This window comes from Mustela nivalis, assembly GCF_964662115.1.
Source record: "Mustela nivalis genome assembly, chromosome: X".
In the NCBI taxonomy this organism is placed as follows: Eukaryota; Metazoa; Chordata; class Mammalia; order Carnivora; family Mustelidae; genus Mustela; species Mustela nivalis.
The window spans coordinates 90,799,008-90,805,007 of record NC_139040.1 but is presented as its reverse complement, the minus strand read 5'-3'; the positions used below and the strand labels follow the sequence as shown (position 1 = coordinate 90,805,007).

At 36.6% G+C, this 6,000-nt stretch overlaps 1 protein-coding gene across 2 annotated transcripts in view; it reads left to right on the top strand.

Moving 5' to 3' along the window:
* The first annotated feature begins 5,651 nt into the window (after nucleotides 1-5,651).
* CCNB3 (cyclin B3) overlaps nucleotides 5,652-6,000 on the top strand; it is a 49,625-nt gene continuing 49,276 nt past the window's right edge. The window contains exon 1 of one of the 2 annotated variants that reach the window (XM_082716918.1): nucleotides 5,652-5,845. The gene's annotated coding sequence lies outside the window, so the exon portion shown is untranslated. The remainder of the gene's footprint in view (nucleotides 5,846-6,000) is intronic. The other variant, XM_082716917.1, reaches the window with a different exon arrangement.

The following is a 6,000-nucleotide window of genomic DNA, read 5'->3' as shown; positions in this document are numbered from 1 at the left end:
TGAGACTTTTGTTATCTTTAATTTTTTTGTCCTGTTTAGAAAAGTTTTTCCTTCTGAAGGTTATAAAAATATTCTTTTATATTTTGTCTAATATTTCCATGGTTTTATTTTCACAATTAAATCTTGGACCCATCTGGAATAATTTTCATGTTAAAGTAAAGTAGATAATAGTAGATCTTTTCTACCAGGTTTTAATACAGGGATGTATGGGGGGAGGAGAAAGGAGAGCTTATGAGAATGTTGTCTGCTTGGGTGGAGGGAAATATTGGAAGGTGATAGACTCTGAGGACCATTTCCTCTTTTCTCAGTGTTCCCTCTGAGTGCAATGCAAAGGAGAGCTTAAGTCAACTGAAAGCGTGAAGGTTGAGAGAAAAACAAACTTAAAATGTTTGGAAATGTTCTTTTGTTCAATAACTTTTTTTTGAAAACCTGGGAAGAAATAGGAAAAATGAAATGATTTCTTTTGTAATTTTTATATTGCTGTTATTTTGATGGATAGAATTTTTCCTCTCTTGACTAAAGAAGGGCTTGCAGTCTTTTATTTTAGCACAGTACTGGAAGTCTTAGCTATAGCAATCAGACAGGGAAAATAAATTGGTAAAGAAGAAGCAAATTGGTAATTTACCCAAATTGGGAAAGAAGTAAAACTAATTATTTGCAAATAACATGGTCTTATGTATAGAAAACTCTAAAGACTCCACCAGAAAGCTCTTAGAACTAATACATTCAGTAAGGTTGTAGGATATAAAATTAATATACAGAAATCTGTGGTATTTTTATATAATAATAGTGGAGTAGCAGAAAGAGAAATTAAGAAAAACAATCTCATTTACAATTACACCCAAAAGAATACAATACCTAGGAATAAATTGAACCAAAGAGGTGAAAGACCTATACTGTGAGAACCATGAAACACTGATGAAAAATTGAAGACAACACAAACAAATGGAAAGATCTGTCATGATCATGGGTTGGAAGAAATAATATTGTTAAAATGTCCGGGTGCCTGGGTGGCTTAATTGGTTAAACATCTGATTCTTGATTTTGGCTGAGGTCCTGATCTCTGGGTCGTAAGATTGAACCCTGTGTTGGGCTCTGCACTGAGCACTGAACCTGCCTGAGATTCATTCTCTCTCTCCCTCTGCCCTTAACCCTGCTCTCTCTCTCAAAAAAGGTATTGTTAAAATGTCCATACTAACCCAAGTAGTCTACAGATTCAGTGCAATCCCTAACAAAATACCAACACCACTTTTTAAAATAAAAATTTTATTTATTTATTTGACAGAGAGCACGAGAGAGCACAAGTAGGGGGAGCAGCAGAGGGAGAGGGAGAAGAGGGCTCCAGGGAACCTGACTTGGGGCTTGATCCCAGAGTCCTGGGATCATGACCTGAGATGAAGGCAGATGTCCAACCAACTGAGCCACCCAGGTGCCCCACCAATAGCATTTTTTGCAGAACTAGAATAATCCTAAAATTTGTATGGAACCACAAAAGACCTCAAATAACCAAAACAATCTTGAGGAAGAAGAACAAAGCTGGAGGTATCATGATCCCTGATTTCAAACTATATTACAAAGCTAAAGTAATCAAAACAGTATAGCACTGGCACAAAAATAGACACATAGAGCAGTGGATAGGATGGAGAACGCAGAAATAAATCCATGCTTATAAGGTCAATTAATCTATGACAAAGTAGGGAAGAATACACAATAGAGAAAGGACAGTCTTTTCAATAAATGGCATTGGAAAAACAGGACTGCTATATTCAAAAGAGTGAAAGGGGATCCTTTTCTTATACCATATAAAAAAATAAACTCAAAGTAGATTAAAGACCCAAATGTGAGATCTGAAACCATAGAATTCCTGAAAGAAAACATAGGCAGTTATATTTTGGGCATCAGTCTTAGAAACATAGTTATGTTTCTCAGGCAAGGGAAACAAAAGCAAAAATGAACTATTGGGACCAAACCAAAATAGAAAAGTTTATACACAGTGAAAGAAACCATCAACAAGATGAAAAGGCAACCTACTGAATGGGAGATGATATTTGCAAATGCTATGTTTGGTAAACAGTTAATAACCAAAATATATAAAGAACTTATACAACCCCACACCAGAACACCAAATAATCCAATGAAAAAATGGGCAGAGGACCTGAGTAGACATTTTTCCAATGAAGACATACAGATGGCTAACAGACACATGAGAAGATGCTGAACATCCCTGATCAACAGGGAAAAAGAAAATCAAAACCACAGATCTCACTTTGCAACCAGTCAGAATGACTAGTATCAAAAAATAAATAAATAAGTAAAATAAGAGAGTATTGGCAAGAATGTGGAGAAAAGGGAACCCTCATGTGCCATTTGTGAGAATGTAAATTGGTACACCCACTGTGGAAAATAGTATGGAGGTTTCTCAAAAAATTAAAAATAGAAATATATTATTCAGTAATTCTACTACTGAGTATTTACCCAAAGTAAGTGAAAACATTAATTTTGAAGAGATATGTATATATATGCACCCCATGTTTATTGCAGCTTTATTTACAACAGCCAAGAAATGGAAACAACCTAAGTGTCCATTGATAGATGAATAAAGAAGATATTTTGTGTGTGTGTGCATGTTTGTATGTGTGTGTATAAAAGGGAACATTACTCAGCTGTAAAAAATGAGATCTTGCCATTTATGACAACATGAATGGATGTAGAAGGTGTAATGTTAAGTGAAATAAGTCAGACAAAGAAAGACAAATACTATATGATTTCACTTATATGTGAAACCTCAAAAACAAAACAAATGAACAAACAAAAAATAGAAACAGATTCATAAAGAAAGAACAAATTGGTGGTTGTTGGAAGGTGGGGATGGGTAAGTAAGTGAAGGTACAAACTTGCAGTTTTCAAATAAAAAAGGGAAATTAAAGTACAGCACAGGGAATATGGTCAATAATATTATAATCATGTTGTGCGTTGACAAATGGTAACTACAATTATCATGGTGATCATTGTGTAATGTATAGAGTTGTCAAATCATTATATTGTACACCTGAAACTAAGATCACATTGTATGTCAACTATACTTGAATAATAAAAATTAAGGAAAATAAAGAAAACTTAAAGTGACTTGGGTTAATACTGTATTTCTTCTTTAGTGCATCCCACTGGGGTACTTGTCCATAGTGATTACCTTTAAAAGAAGATACTAATTTGCTTAGTTAACAAATATTTTTAATCATTTATCTAAGAGGCAGGTATAGGGTAATGATTATGTGTTTGTCTCTGAAATTAGATTGCTTGTGTGTAAATCCCAGTCCAATACTTACTAGCTGTGTGATCTCAGGCAAGTTACTAAACTTCTCTGTACTCCAAGTTTCTTTCCTGTAAAATGGGGATATTAATACCTCATTGTATTACTGTGAGTCCCAGAATGGCATCAAACATATAGTAAGCAATTGATAAATATGAACTATTAATGCTAGTGACTGGAGATAGAGCACAATGAATATGGTCCATATAGTTATGGGTCTTGTATTATTTTTGTTTTATTTTATATTTTTAGAATTTTAAAAATTATAATTAAAGTATAGTTGACATATATTATTTTTAGGTACATGACATAGTGATTTGAAAATTACATACATCATAAAATGCTCACCATAATAAGTGTAGTTACTATCTGTCACCATACAAATTATTACAATATTATGGACTATATTCCCTACACTTCACTTTTCATTTTCATGACTGGAAATTTTTATCCCTTAATCCCCTTTATCTATCCCCCCACACAACTACCAGTTCACTCTATTATTTATTTATTATTTTTTATTATTTTGTTCAATTAGCCAACATATAGTACACCATTAGTTTTTGAGGTAGTGTTTAATGATTCATTAGTTTTGCATAACACCCAGTGCTTGTCACAACACTTCCTTAATACCCCTTACCCTGTTACCCCCTCCCCCTAACCTTCTCCCTTCTGTAACCCTTAGTTTGTTTCCCAGAGTCCAGAGTCTCTCATGGTTTGATTCCCTCTCTGACCTCTTCCCATTCAGTGTTCCCTCCCTTCCCCTATGGTCCTCTGCCCTATTCCTTATATTCCACATATGAGTGAAATCACATGATAATCGTCTGTCTCTGCTTGACTTATTTCACTTAGCATAATCTCCTCCAGTTCCATCTATGTTAATACAAATGGTGGGTATTCATCCTTTCTGATGGCTGAGTAATATTCCATTGTATATATATACCACATCTTTACTTATGAGTTTTTTGGTTTTTTCATTTGTTATGTTTTTTAGATTCCACATATCTGTGAAATCACAAGGTATTTGTCTTTCTCTGTAGGATTTACTTCACTTAACATAATACTCTCTAGGTAAGGACCTTGCATTCTTGGATGAAGAGATAGATTAAAAATTACAAATAATAGTAATTACTCTAAAATAAATGTAGGGGATGAAATACAGTATAAAGGAGTGGGAGGAGAATCCTACTTTAGATTACATGGTCAGGGAAGGCCTCTCTGAAGAGGGGGCAATTAAGCTGAAACTTGAAGCATCAGAAAAAAAGTAATTTAAAGAATGGAGGGAAGAATGTTTCAGGCAGTAGGAACATCATGTACAAAGACCCTGAGGAGAAGGATTTTATTATATTCAAAGCTTTGAAAGAAGACCACTATGGCTGGAATGTAGTGAAAAAGAAAGAGTGTATGAGATGAGGTTGATGATATAGACAAGGCCTTATAGATAAGAGTAAGGAGTTTGGATATTAAATTCTGTGGGAAACCACTAAAGCATGAGAGAAAGATGATATAATTTTTCTTTTCTTTTTTTAAAGATCGATCTTGTATTTACATTAGAGAAGATCAAGATTGGAAAGGTGGAGAACAGCTTGGAGGATCTTGACAGTGGTCCAGATGAGAGACTGTGGTGGCAGTGGAGGTGGAGAGAAGTGGATGGATGTAAGGTATAGTTTTAAGGTAGAATCAATAGGACTTGCTGAAGGATTGGATATGGGAAGGTAAGGTGATGGAAGAGAGTTTGAATTGAGGATGATTCCCAGGTTTCTGGCTTGATTAACAAGTTTCATGTGGTACCAGTTTTTGAAATGGGAGATATTGGAAGAAGGATCAGATTTGGTAAGCATTGTGAACATAACTGAGTTTGAAGTGTCTATCAGACATCCAAGTGGAGATGTATCGTAATATACATATAACGTTTAGCACAGAGGTAGTGGTAAATTAATGCTAGCTACTATTAGCTCTACTTCACTTTGGATGCTTATCCATAAAAGAGGGGCAATAATTACTGCCCTGCTTCCCTCACAAGGTGATCTGTGAAGCCAGCAGGAGTTAACATTTAACTCTACAGAGGGTTATTAATATTAATGTTTTAATCGGTCTGAATCTGCATTTTGCAGCCACTCTCACACCCATCCTCCAACAGGATTATTTAAATAAAAACGCCTCTTTAAATCGACCCAGTACTCCGCTGGTCAGCCCTGCCGGGTTCAACCAATTGTACTCGAAACCACGCCCCAATGCGAAGTCTATTAGCTGCAGAACTCAATTTAAAAATACCCAGCCCCGCCCCTCCTTGCTAGGAGAGCAGACGCCGCAGCTGTGCCCTCTGATTGGCCCCCCTGCTGACCAATCACCACCGCGCTTCCTGCTGGGGCTGTAATTTTCAAAATTCGCTACTGGGCAGACTGGAGCGAGCACAGGCCAGGTGGAGAAGGACTCAGGTCGCTACAACACGGAGCTCCGTTCATTTCCCGGGCCTCTCCTGGTCTAGGAATGCGTCCGGGATCTTTCCTGTTCTGCCCTCAGTCTCGGTGTGAGGTAGGCGCGTTTGAGCTTATATTGCCCGCTCGAATGTCCGGCCCTGTCACAAGCGGGTTGATGCCTGAGCACCACTCCAGCGCCTTGTTAACACGCTGTTTTCTCTCGCCGGCAGGCAAGGCATCCCTGCCATTAAACCTTTGTTTTGTTCTGCT